Source organism: Zea mays, chromosome 5 (genome assembly GCF_902167145.1).
Source record: "Zea mays cultivar B73 chromosome 5, Zm-B73-REFERENCE-NAM-5.0, whole genome shotgun sequence".
Taxonomy (NCBI): Eukaryota; Viridiplantae; Streptophyta; class Magnoliopsida; order Poales; family Poaceae; genus Zea; species Zea mays.
In genome coordinates this window covers 146,736,323-146,750,623 of record NC_050100.1, presented here as the reverse complement: position 1 = coordinate 146,750,623, position 14,301 = coordinate 146,736,323, and positions in this window count along the sequence as shown.

Genomic DNA, 14,301 nt, shown 5'->3' with positions numbered 1-14,301 from the left:
CACGCCGGGTTCCGCCCGTTGGCTTCTGCCGCGCGCAGTATGCCACATGGCAGCGTCGGGGCTCCGCCTGAGCGGGGAACAGGAGTGTATGCGGATAGGTCCGGAGCGCACCAGAGCAGGTGTGGACACGTGTCAGCTCTGGACCCCCGTCTAGGACTTAAGTAAGGTCTTGGGACCCCACTGTGGGCGGTCCGGATCCCATTCTAGGGGTCCGGTCCATACACGTGGGGGTCCTGGACCAACCTGGAGGTCCGGACCGTATATCCAGGGGTCCGGCACTCTCTCATGGGGGTCCAGACTCACTGTCGATGCCTTGGAGTACATCACCTTCTTTGGCCACGTGGCGGCCCTGGAGCCGCCCACGTGGTTGGGTCGGATGCTGTTGCTGGCCCAGAGTAGTCACCCAAGGCTGGGGCGAGTCACGGCCTGGCCCCACGCAAAGCTCCTTTACCACGCGACTAAAGATAGCCGCATGGGTATTGCGTCTTCATACTGTAGTAAGGGGTACCCTAGTTTCAGGATACCGACAGTGGCCCCCAGGCCCACCTCAGGGGAGGATGCGAACCTGCAGGTGGGGGCCAAAGCTTGTACTTCGCTTCAACATGGCCTGATTGGTGATTGGCGCGCCGTTTCCATGCGTCTGCTGACGTATTCACCGTCAATCCGCCTTCGGTCACGCCAACTGCCATATCTATCCCCGCGGCTGACTGACCCGCGACCCCCACGTCTGGTGGTTTCGTTGGGCCACGCGCGGGGCGCCTCGATACCGCTGCATTGGTTTAAAAAATTACCTTCTGTCTTCTACCACGGCCTCGAGGAGGCGCACTACCGACGCGTGCGGCGGTTCGCTCTTTCCGCACCTGGGATTCGGCACCCAAGGAGTATGACCCATGAGCCTAGGCCCCCATGTCATAGACTTGGTTGTTGTCTCTTGCGGCGGAGATGAAGAGGCGCGCTACCGCGTGCGGCGGTTCCCGCACCCAAAATCTGGCACCCACACTGCATGACTCGTGGACCTGGGCCCCCGTGTCATAGACTGGGCTGCCTATATCCTAGGTGCCCATCACGCGTGATCTCTTGCAGCGATTGAGGGGTGCGCGGAAGGGTTTCCTTGAGCGAGCACTCTGGTTTGCTTGAAAAAGGGTTCACCCCCGCGTGCAGCAGTTACCCTCTCACATTCTCTCCCAATCGCTTGTGCCCCTTTTCCTTCGTGCTTCTTTGTTCCACGCCCGCGCCACCGGCTATGCCCTTTTGCCTTCGCGCTCCTCAGTTCCATGCCCGCGCCGCTGTGCATGCCATGGCTTCGCTCGGTCACCCCGACCGCTTCCAGTCTGAGGCGGCACTCAACCTAGTGCGCGGCCTGCTCGGGTGGAGTGTGCCAGGGCTCGCTGGAAGGATTCGCGCCGGCGCGGCTCCCCTCGGCGACCTTGCCGTCGGGGAGTTCGTTTTATTCGTCTCCTACATCTCCTGTGGGTTGGCGCTGCTGATCTCGCCTTTCTTCCGGCTGCTGTTGGAGGAGTTCAGGCTCCAGCTTCAGCACCTTACGCCCCACTCCATCCTCCAAGCGGCCATCTTTGTCCACCTCTGTGAGATGTTCGTAGGGGTGGCCCTATGTACTTCCCTCTTCCTTTATTTCTTCGTACTGGTCAAGTCTGGTAAGGCTAGGGACCATCTTGGTGCCTACTACTTTCAGACGAGGCCGGATTCGGCCATAGCCTACATCTCCACCTTCGGTGGCGCGAGGTGGGAAAACTGGCGCGGCGACTGGGTGATTGCTAGTGCCGAGGCCAACGACCGCCTCGTCCTGCCGAGCAACGGGACAGCCCTCGACCACAAGCACTGGAGGACCAAGCCATCGCTATCGCCAGAGCTCCTGCCCGTGCTGGATAGGATCAAGACCTTGGCAACCGGTGGTCTGACCTCCATGCATGTGGTCAGCGACTTCCTGAAGCGTCGGGTCATGCCACTGCAGAGGAGGTCACGCCTGTGCTGCTGGTTTACTAGCCCGAATGATATTGGTAGGATCCAGCGTGGGCCGGGTACCGATCTGTCCTGGGAGGAGCTAGAACTCCTGGTGAAGGGGATTACTGGTGAGTCCTTTGTCCCTAAATCCTTGATACTCCCTCAGGACACCCCAGCGCTCTGTGATGATCCAGGGCTGCGAATGGCGGTCCTGGCCACGCTGCCGACCCTCGACGAGAGCGGCATGGCGGTTCGTCAGACCGGCGGTCGGGACCCCCTCCGCGGGATCCAGATCCCTGGTGTACCGGCTGGGGTCCCTAGCCCGCCGGTGTGGCCCCTTGTGCCAGTCCTGCCGCGTCCCTCAGCCCCTTGGACAAGGGCAAAGGCGCTGTAAGCAGCGCCTCCGCCCCAGGTGGTTCCGGGGAGGCGGAGGAGGAGAGGCGACGCCGGCTGCGTTGCGCCGATGGGTCGCTTGTTTCGAACCCCCCAGAAGCGTCAGAGGACTGCAGGTGGGGCCGAGGAGGCTGGCTCCCAGGCCCAGGGCACGCGGAGGCGCGTCAGTCCTCCGGTCCCACCGCCGCCACCACCATCGAGTCCGCCGCCACCACCACCTCCACCACCATCGGTCCCGCCGCCACCACCACCACCTGGGGGTGATCTCCCCCAAGGGCACCAGCAGCAGCAGCAGCAACAGCAGCAGCAACAACAACAACCGCAACATCAGCAACAGCAGCGGTCGCCCCGCTTCTAGGGTCGCTGGAAAGTCCAGGGCCCCAAGTAAGTGTAGCCCCTTTTTTCCATGAATCTAATTATCATGTCGATACGTCTTAGCCCATTGTATGTTCTCCAGGGCTTCCTCCCCCTCTGCTCCCAAGGTCGCACCCCCTCCGCCAGATACCAGGCCCGCCGGCGGGTCTGGTTCTCAGCAGCAGGAGTCTGCTGAGAGTGGCGTCGGTGGAGTGCACCTAGCCACCGCCGGGACAGAGCCATCGGCGTCCCACGTCCCAACTGGGGGTCCGGCTGCGGCGGCGCCAGCGTCAGGCGGTGCCGCGGCGGCGGAGGAGGTCCCAGCTGAGGGACCTGCGCTCGCTCCCAACACTGGGGGTGACCTAGGAGGCGCATCCAGCTCCGTCCCTCTGCCTGTTCTCGAGGAGATGGAGGTGATTTTTGGGTGGCAACTCCGGTCAGGTGCCGAGCCGGACGCGGCGCCAATCCCCCTTCCCCGGGTGTTGTCTCGCGCCCACCAAGTCCTCAATGAAACCGATGCAGCCATCCGGCAGGAATGGGAGGCGCTGGAATCTGAGCACTAGCGCCTCAGTGACTGGTGCACCTAGCTGGAGGAGCGCACCAAGGCGGCGTCCCGCCAGTTCGCCTCTGAGCGGTCCAAACTCGTGCGGGACCGCAAAGAGTACAAAAGGGACCTCCAGAAGGTGTTCGCCAGGTGGTCCCGACGAGAGAAGAAGCTGGCCAAGAGGGAGGAGGCCCTGAGCCAGAGGGAGGCCCTCACAACAGAGCTCCGGGCCAAGCTGAATGCCCTGGACCAGACCCTGGAGGCCCAGCGGGTCTAGCAAGTGGAGGCCATAGAAAGGATGAAAAATGGCAACAAGAGCGGGAGGACAAGGCCAGTGACATTGCCCTCGCCGAGGAGAACCTCAAGGAGAAGGGTACGTCCCTGGACAGGCGGGAGATGGACCTCGCCAGGCGAGAGAAGGATCTCGCCTTTAGGGAGGAAATGCTTGAAAGGCGGGGCATATTGCTGGCCGAGCACGAGCTCAAGGCGGAGGAGAAGGAGTGGAAGCTACAGGAGTGGATCCGTCGGTTCAAAGCGGCGCAGGCGGCACCGGGTCCCCAGGTGACGGAGGCCACTAAGAAGGCCCTGGAAGATCTTCAGGCAGAACACTGCGCTGGGGTCCAGCAGATAGGTGAGTGGGCCAGCGAGGCGAGCACGGGCTGGTGCCACTGGGGATAAGTCCCATCCCAGTGTCGGAGCTACCAGCGTCGATCTCTGACGCCCTCGCGGTGCTGGACTACGCCGCCGAACGCCTCCGTCGCCTAGACCAGATCCTCGGCGCCCGCCTGGAGGCTAAGGGCAGCAGACTCTGCCGGGCGGTGGTGGATTACGTGCTGACGTGCTTCCAGAGCCACGACCCGGCCATGTCCTTGGCACTGGTGCTTGATGGTCCGGTGGCCGCCACAGAAGACGCCGCCTGGGAGAGCGTCCAAGACGCCATGGAGACGGTGGCCGCGCGCTTCCAGCGTGACCCTACCGATGCCGAGTAGCTCGTACCTACAGAGATAAGGCTAGGATTCTGCTTGAAGGCGGATGTAATAACTTTTGGTTTTGAAAGATACTTTTGAGAACTATTAATCAAACAACACTTATCTGTATGCTATTTGTCCTTGCTGTGTGTAGCATTACCAACTTCTCCTGGTACTTGGCCCCCCTGGGATGTAGGCTCGATGTGTCGAGGCTGGATACCAATGTACCTAAGAAAGAATTGGTGACCCAGCCCCTAGGAGGTAGTCTCGATTGGGACCTGGACCTGTACACAGCTTTGGCTAGGAAGTTTTAGTAGCGCACCCATAGGACCCACCAACTGGTATCTTTTATCCTTTGATTCATGCAACAGGACCTGTAGGATTTAGCCTGGGAAGCCTAGTTGTATGCCCGAACCCCTAGGTCACAGCTCCAAATACTAGGACACGCATCACAGAGTGATGGAGCGTGCAGGCTTAGGGTACGGAACCAGGCTAAGCGGCTACACAGCTCCGGACCACCCCAGGAGACGAGTGTCCATTCTCTAGAACCGGACCCCAGGTTGCCGGACCCACAATACTATAGTTCCAAATACTAGGATACCTGTCACAGAGTGGTGGAGCGTGCAGGCTCAGGGTACAGAACCAAGCTAAGTGGTTACACAGCTCCGGACCACCCTAGGGAACGAGCACCCATTCTCTAGAACTGGCCCCTAGGCTGCCGGACCCCCTTGCCTTTGTAGAGGGGTCCTAAATTGCAAGCCTGGCTACTCAATTCGGATGTCATCATACCAGCAAGGGTGGGAACTGTATGGGTGGGTTAGATAAAAAATAATGTCTGAAAACTGTAGCAGAATAAAACCATCACAGAAGCACATCTAGGGGGTAAATTATTTCCTTATAACTTGATATACATGGGTGCAGACCAACAGGCCGGGCTTACGAGGGCGGACCTCACCGGATTGACGTACACATATGCACAACCCAGTTACAAAAGAAGAAAACTCAACCCCTCAGTTTTGCTTCTATGGATAGAACTTACGGAGATGCTCTATATTCTAGGGATTGGGAAGAGGCACTCCTTCAGTTGTGGCAAGGCAGACACATCCAGGTCGGCATACTTCCATCACCTTGAAGGGTCCTTCCCAACGGGGGGAGAGTTTGTGGAGCACTTCTCGGTTTAGTACTCGCCTTAGGACTAGGTCCCCGACCCTGAGCTCCCTACTATGCACGAACCGCTAGTGATAGCGCCTGAGCGCTTGGTTGTACCGTGCATTTTGGATCACCGCTTGCCATCTGCGTTCGTCGATGAAGTCCATGTCCTCACGCCGTAGTTGTTCCTGCATAGACTCATCGAAAGACCGGACCCGTGAGGAGCCCATAACGATTTCCGGGGGAAGACAGGCTTCGGCCCCGTAGACCAGGAAGAACGAGGTCTCCCCGGTAGCTCGGCTGGGTGTGGTCCGGTTCCCCCATAGTACCGACGGAAGTTCATTGATCCAATTTGCACCATGCTTTTTTAAGCAGTCATAGGTGTGTGTCTTGAGTCCCCTGAGGATTTCTGCGTTTTCCCTCTCATCTTGGTCGTTGCTCCTGGGATGAGCCACAGACACAAAGCAAAGTTGAGTGCTGATGCCCTCGCAATACTCTTGGAAGAGCCAACTTCTGAACTAGGTCCCATTGTCCGTAATGATACGGCTGGGGACCCCAAATCTGCAGACAATCGACTTGAGGAAGGCAACAGCAGCAACTTGGGTGATGTTGACCACAGGGGTAGCCTCTGGCAACTTTGTGAACTTATCGATGGCGACAAAGAGGTAACGGTACCCGCCGATGGCCCTGGGAATGGCCCCAGGATATCCACCCCCATACGGCCAATGGACAGGAGGGTGGAATCATTTACAGAGTCTGAGCCAGTGTGTGTATCTGCTTTGCATGGAACTGACATGCTTCGCAGGACTTTACTATCTCAGCTACATCCTGGAGAGCAGTTGGCCAGTAGAAGCCATGTCGAAAGGCCTTACCAACCAGTGTGTGGGATGCTAAATGACTTCCGCACTCTCCTCTATGGGTCTCCGTGAGTAGTTCACGGCCCTCCTCCTGGGTAATGCACCGCATGAGAATGCTGTTGGCGCCACGGCGGTATAGATCCCCTTCTACCACCGCGTATCGCTTAGCCAACCGCACTATGCGCTCTACGGCCACATGGTCTTCAGGAAGGATATTTTCTTTCAGGTAGTCTCGGATCTCAAAGATCCATGCATCGAGACCACTCTAAGACACTAGCTATGGCGCTACAAGGTTGGCAGGACCCATTGTAGCACACACAAGCCTTGGTGGATCCTGCAGATGGAACACCACCAGGACCGCTAGCTTTGAGGTGCTAATCTCGCCCCCTTCACCCAGTTCGGCAGGCTGGGCAGTAGGTCTTAGCAGCCGTCTTTCGAAGACGCCCTCGGGCACGGGTGCCCAAGTTGATGCCCTCGTGGAGAGTTCATCTGCAGCTGAGTTGTGAGCCCGAGGAACATGTTGCAGTTCTAGGGCAGTGAAGTCCTTTTCCAGCTTCCTTACATGGAGGAGGTAAGCTGCGAGCCTGGGCTCGTTGCAGCTACATTCCCCGTGGACCTGCTTGATGATCAGCTGGGAGTCCCCCTTCACTAGGAGCTAGCGGATCCCTAGGGATAGGGCCGCAGACAAGCCAAAGATCAACGCTTCATATTCCGCCATGTTGTTCGTGGCCTTGAACTCAAGGTGCACCATGTACTTCACTTGATCTCCGCTTGGGTCGATGAGGACCACTCCAGCACCGCCAGCCTGTTGGCGGGCGGATCCGTCGAAGAAGAGCGTCCAGTGGGGCTCGATGAAGACCGGAGCCCTGGGCTCCGCAGGTGTGGGGTCCGAATCGGGATCCGAACCCCCAAGAGCGCTCGGGGGAGGGGTCCACTCCATGATGAAGTCCGCCAGGACCTAGCTCTTGACAGCGTGGCGGGGCTGGAACTCCAGTTGGAACTCAGCAAGCTCCGCGGCCCACTTAACGATGTTGCCCGTGGCATTAGAGTTGTGGAGAATGGTCTTTAACGGGAAGGCGGTCACCACCACAACTCTGTGTGCCTGAAAATAGTGGCGCAACTTCCTGGACGCAACAAGTACAGCATAGAGAAGCTTGTGTGTCTCAAGGTACCTGGCCTTTGCCTCATGGAGGACTTCGCTGACGTAGTAGACTGGCTTCTGGATAGTTCGGACCCCTGTGATTGGTCCCGAGTCCTCAACCTTCTGGCCTTCCGTCAACATCGTGGTGGTCGGACCACCACCGTCTCCTGGGGGAACCTGTTGACTCCCCTGGTTTGTTGTGCCACCCTCTCGGTGACCAGCACCATGCTCACCGCCTCGGAAGCCGCTGCAATGTACAAGTACAACGGCTCCCCCGGCTCCGGAGCTACTAGTATTAGCAGGGACACAAGGTGCTGCTTTACCTCTTGAAAGGCTCGTTCTGCCTCTTCGGTCCAAGAGAATGGATCGGACTTCTGCATCAGCTTGAAGAAAGGCAGTGCCCTCTCAGCCAGTCTTGAGATGAAGCGACTAAGAGCGGCTATGGACCCCTCAAGCTTCTAGACATCTTTGATGCGGGCCGGAGACCTCATTGCCTCAATTGCCCTAATCTTATCTGGGTTTGCTTCAATGCCCCGGTGTGAAACCAAGAACCCTAGCAACTTCCCTGCAGAGACACCAAAGACGCACTTGTCTGGGTTTAGCTTCGTGCATGTTGCGCGCAGCCTGTTGAAGACCAGGGTTAAGTCTTCCACTAGGGTCGACCCTCTCTTAGTCTTGACCACGATGTCATCGACGTACACCTCCACCCTGTCCCTAATCAGGTCCCCGAAAGTCTTACTCATCGCCCGTACAAATGTTGGCAAGGCGCTTTTCAGACCGTAAGGCATTACGACATAACAGTAAAGCCCATCCATTGTTACAAAAGTAGTATGTTTCCTATCCTATCTAGACATCTGGATCTGATGGAAACCAGAGTAAGCATCTAGGAAAGACAGGAGGTCACACCCGGAGGTGGAATCCACGATTTGATCTATTCATGGAAGTGGATACAAGTCCTTGGGACAGGCCTTATTGAGGCTGGTGTAGTCGATGCACATCCGAAGCTTCCCGTTCGCCTTGGGGAAGATGACTGGATTGGCCAGCCACACTGGGTGATGGACTCTTTGATGAAGCCAACATCCAGCAGCTTCCGGACCTCCTTACGGATGAAGTCCTGCCGCTCAACAGACTGTCTCCGAGGCTTTTGACTCACCGGCTTGGCGTCAGGGTGGATCTTCAGATGGTGCTCGATCACCTCCCTAGGGATCCCAGGCATCTGCGACGGTTCCCATGCGAATACGTCGGCATTTGCCTGGAGGAAGGCGATGAGCGCGAGTTCCTATTTTTCCTCCAGATCACCCGCGATGCGAGTGGTATGGGGGGAATCGACGCTAAGCTGGATGGTTTTGGTGGGGACGCCGTCTGCCCCCGATGGCTGCACCTTAGGCACCTTGGCAGGCGTCTTGGTACAGGAAGTCGAGGGGTCCCTCCCCACGTCATCCGGGCGAGCAGCTTCTGCCGCTAGGGCGTGCAGCTTCTCGACAGCGGCGAGCGCAGCAGGGTGGTCGCCTCGCACGGTGAGGACCCCAGCCGGGGATGACATCTTGAGGACCAAATACCCGTAATGGGAAATGGCCATGAACCGGTATAGGGCCGGCCTGCCAATGATGGCATTAAATGGGAGGTTAACCTCCGCAACGTCGAACTGAACGATCTCAGTGCGGAAGTTCTCCTCGGTCCCGAATGTAACCGGGAGTGCGATGCTCCCAAGGGGATACATCGGATGAGGGCCCACTCCGGAGAATGGGCAAGAGGGTCCCAGTCGGGACCCAGGGATCTGCAGCTGCTTGAACACAGCGTGGCTGATGACGTTGAGCCCAGCCCCACCGTCAATCAGGACATGATGCAGCCTCATGTTGGCGATGATAGGGGCGGTGATGAGCGGTAGTATACCGGCCCCTACCATGTTTTCGGGGCAATCGGATGCCCTGAAGGAGATAGTGGTGCTCCGCCACCGCTGATGGGGAGCTGCCTTCGGGACCCCTGGGGTCGCCGAAAGGACCTTGCGGCGTAGGGACTTCACGTTCCTACGGGAGGTGAGCTTCCAGCTTCCGTCGTACATAACGTGCAGCTTCTTGCGACGGTCGTTATCATCACCAAAGTCGGAGTCTCTAGTGACGATGTCCTTGAGGACCTGCTCGGGGGTCTGATACCCGAGGTCCCGTTCGCACGTGGCTAGGTCACCTTCGTCGACCTTCTCCTTGCCAGGCCGACAACGAGGTGGCGAGCCATCCCTGGTGGCCTGCTCACGCCGCTCGGTGATGCGCTTCGCGAGCTTCTGGATCTCCCGGCACTTCGAGGCGCTATGGCGAACGTTGGGGTGGATAGGGCACGACCCACTGTCACTTCCCTATTGCCGGGGGTGCTTGCCGCGTTCCTCCCGGCCCCCAGTCGTAGTTGCGGCGACCGAAGCACCAGACTGCGGCCTATCATGGCCGCGGTTCTTCTTCTTCTTCTTGCCACCGCCCTGGGTGGTGGCACCTGAGCCACCCGATCGAGTAACTCTGGTTTGTGGCGTCGAGTGCCATGCACGGCCCTCAGTAGCTCTGGCACACTTGTCGGCCAGAGTGAAGAGCGTGGTGACGATCTCCATGTCATGTGTCGCCAGCTTCTCCAACATCTTCTTATCCTGCACCCCCTATCGGAAAGCAGTGATAATAGAAGCATCGGAGATGCAAGGTATAGTCCCCCGTACCTTGGTGAAATGGGAGATGAAAGCCCGGAGAGTCTCTCTGGGTTCTTGCCTCACTGCATGGAGGTGAGCCTCCACGCCATGCTGCTGGTAAGCACTGGCGACGTTCGCTGTGAACCACGCATAGAGCTCTTCCCAGGAGTACACCGACCCCAGGGTGAGGTTCATGAGCCAGGTCCGGGCCGACCCGGTCAAGGCTACATGGACGTAGCTCGCCATCACAGCAGTGTTTCCACCAGCTGTCATAATGGCGGTGATGTAGACATGCAGGAATTCCAACGGGTTTGATGTCCCGTCATACTTCTCCGATAGGTGTGGCCGGAACTTGGGTGGCCAAGTCGCCGCGCGGAGATGATCCGCAAGTGTGGCGCAGCCAACGCCGACCAATGGGACGCCCATCTGGATTCGGGCATCCCTTGGAGTTTGTGGCGAAACTGGACCGAAGTCCTGGTCGAGGTTGTGACCCTCGACATTTTGCTGGCGCTCCCGCGCCCTCTCCAGAGAGATCCGAGCATCCTCGCCCGCACGCTGGCGGTTGAGCTCTGCTCGTAGGTCATCATCCTTCTCTAGAGAGATTTGGGCATCCTCGCTCGCACGCCTGCGGTTGAGCTCTGCCCGCAGGTCATTAGTCCGTGCACCCCTCACTAAGGGTGAGTGCATCGATGCCGACGCCTCACGTTGACACCGGAATGACCAAGGCCTGGGTCTGGCCGAGCCAGAATGTGCCATGCCGAGGAGACGGTCGACGTCCTCACGCCATTGCCTCATGGCCCCCGGCAAGGCCGTGGAACTTGGGGGGTTGCGCAGCAACTCCCTAGCTGTAGACAAGGCCCCAAGCGCAGCCCTTGACACTCTGGATGTTTGCACACGCGTGTGCTGCTGCGCAGCATGCATAGCAGCAGCACCGGTGGCAGGGCGGCTGGAGCTTCGTGGTATGGAGGATGCCGCCTATTCCTCCATGGGGAAGTCCTCGGTAATGAAGTCACGGTGCTCGACGATTTCAACCATCGTGTCGAGCAAGATGACAGGAGAAAAAACCTAAAGCCAAGCCCCTACCTGGCGCACCAAATGTCGGTGGGAAGAATTCCACCGGCCGGGTGGCGAAACGCACCCGCCCAAAATCCTAAGATGAGAAGGGGCCTAAGCGGTTTGCCTGTCTGTTGGAAGGTGGAAGAACACATGTGGACACGAGGGTTTAGAGTGGTTCAGGCCGCCGGAGCGTAATACCTTACCTCCACTGTGTATGATGTATTGAGTATGAGTATGAGCGTGTGTCTGTGTGCTTGAGAGCTTGTCCTTGTAACATTATGTGCCTTCCCTTTTATAGTTTAAGGGAGGCACATACAAGGATGCTGAGCCCCGACATGTGGGCCCAGGAACATAATGGAAAGAATACGTTATGTGAGTAACTAATGCTAGTAACTCCTGAGCAATCACCGGGAGTCTTGATGTCCGCAATCCATGCTGCATTGATGGGCAGTTATCGTACGAGTAATGCGGGAGTAATGGTGAGTAACTGCGCGGCCCACGTATCGTGGACTGAGCACGCCGCCTGTCAGTGGAATGGACAGGTGCACGTCTTATCCGTCACGAAGGCGCGCGTAGCCCAGAGGTGTCACGCCGGGTTTCGCCCGTTGGCTTCTGCCGCGCGCAGTATGCCATGTGGCAGCATCGGAGCTCCGCCTGAGCGGGGAGCAGGAGTGTATGCGGATAGGTCCGGAGCGCACCAGAGCAGGTTTGGACACGTGTCAGCTCCGGACCCCTGCCTGGGCCTTAAGTAAGGTCTTGGGACCCCACTGTGGGCGGTCCGGACCCCATACGGGAGGTCCGGATCTCATTCTAGGGGTCCGGTCCGTACACGTGGGGGTCCTGGACCAACCTGGAGGTCCAAACCATATATCCAGGGGCCCGACACTCTCTCATGGGGGTCCGGACTCACTGTCGATGCCTTGGAGTACATCACCTTCGCTGGCCATGTGGCGGCCCCAGAGCCACCCACGTGGTGGGGTCGGATGATGTTGCTGGCCCAGAGTAGTCACCCGAGGCTGGGGCGAGTTACGGCCTGGCCCCACGCAAAGCCCCTTTACCACGCGACTAAAGATAGCCGCGTGGGTACTGCGTCTTCATACTATAGTAAGGGGTACCCTAGTTTTAGGGTACCGACAGTACCATAATCAAATCAGAAAACACATGAGCAATGGATACATGTGGTTAGTATACACATGTGGAATGGAGACATTTTGGTAGTACTAGGCAATCTGAAGGTAAGGCGTCAGTGTGAGAAACTTATACATCAATAATTGTTTTTATCTCATACAGTTCAAACCCAAAACAAATGATAAATGTGTCAAGTAATTGTAGCAGAAACATAGACAAATGTGTTCTAACCTCTAAATCCATCTAGGAAATAGCTAAAAGTGAACCCTAAACCGACATCCCCAAGCAAACCGAGTGCAATACGATACAAGTAGAGATGTAGAACATCACCTTGGTTAGGCCGGATCTTGGTAGCGAACACTAACAACCAGATTTGTCACCCTGATCTGAAGGCCATGTATCAAACACAAATCATTAGAACAATTGCAACTCGTTCGGATTACTCATGCATATAAGGAAACAATCACGGATATGCTTATTCGGCCGACAGAAGAACTCACCCGATGAACGGTCGTCGTTGCCCTCTCACAAAGCAAGAACCGGAGGAACTCGTCGGTGCCACAGTCCCCCACCAACGCACCTACCATCCATGGTGAACGACCGGTAAGATGAGGGAGGGGCGTCCAAACTCCAACGAAAGGAAGGAATAGAAGGGGGAGTGGTGGCAGAGGCGAAAGGAGTGTACCTGTGAGGCATCGGTGATCGACCATGGAGAAGCGACAGCTAGGCGTGTCGCGATAGCGAGCGGGATGGGGAAACCTTAGGGGAACCAAAGGGTTTGAGTGCCACTTTATCGTGAAGCGGCACGGGCGCGACTTCTTTCCTACCATTGTCCAATGGCGTCCGCGAGAAGCTGCTTCCGAAGTTGGGTGTTTGGGTCGCCCATGCGGCTTCTGGCGGCCAAACGCAGCTCAAATGTCGTCCCAAACAGGGGTTTTATGGTGAAGTCGAGCATTTGGGATCCACTTCCTCACCACTAGATGTGTTTAGGAGCTCCTCGATAAGAGGATATTCGTTATTCCTTGGATTATACATGACCATTTCCTCACGCGGTTAAGCGCTATAAATGAGGCACGAAGCTCTGATACCAATTGAAAGTAGCCTAGAAGGGGCTAAATAGGCTACACCTGAAATTCCCACCACAAACTTCGAAATAAAGTCAAATTAACAGTTTGGCTGGTGCAGGCTAGTTCAACCGCTACTAGGGCAGTTGAACCACTTTGAACCAGTCCAATTGTAAGAATAGATCTAGGTTATGAACAACATGGAGATAATGAGATATTACTTTAGACAAACAACACAAGGGATTATCTAAGTGAACATGGTGATGAATCTTTGTGTAGCACCTCCACAAAATCCACACACATAGTAAATCTCTCGATGCCTTTCTTGCCAAAGGTAAACCACAACAAATGAATCAACGCAAGAACATAAAGACATGAGATTTTATCTTGAGGTTCAACCACACCTCAAAGGTGCCCTACCCCCGTTGAGGAGCCTACAAAGAGTCGGGTCTTTTACAACCCTAATCCTCTACAAGTCAACCACCAAGGTCAAGGCAACCACTTTCTCAATCTTTGCTCAACGAGCGAGTGAAACAAACTTTTTGGGGTTGTCCACAACTTTGGAGACTCCCAAAAAACCTCAACCATCAAGGAACCCTAGGTTCCAAGATTAACAAATCTACACAAAAGGTGTTTGCAACAAGCTCAAGAGATGGAGAAAGAGGGGAGAAAGAAAAACCAAGTCCGAAATCAAGAACTTCAAACCTCAAACCAAAGGGCTCCTTCAATCAAGCGGCGTGGGAGAGATTTCGAATGTGAGTGAGTGGGTGAATGCATTTGACTCAAGTTGGGTGAGCTTTGAATGTGTGGTTCAACAATAGTGAATGAGGAGAGAGAGAGTGGGAGGTACATATAGAGGAGTCTCAAAAGGAGGTGACTGTTTGAACTTTCTGCATGAAAAGCGATTGAACCACCCCAAAACCGATTGAACTGGTTTTGAGTAGAGCGAAACTATGTTCAACAGGCTAGTTCAACTAGAAGCTCAGCCGACCAACACCGGTTGAACTGCCCATAAGGGTC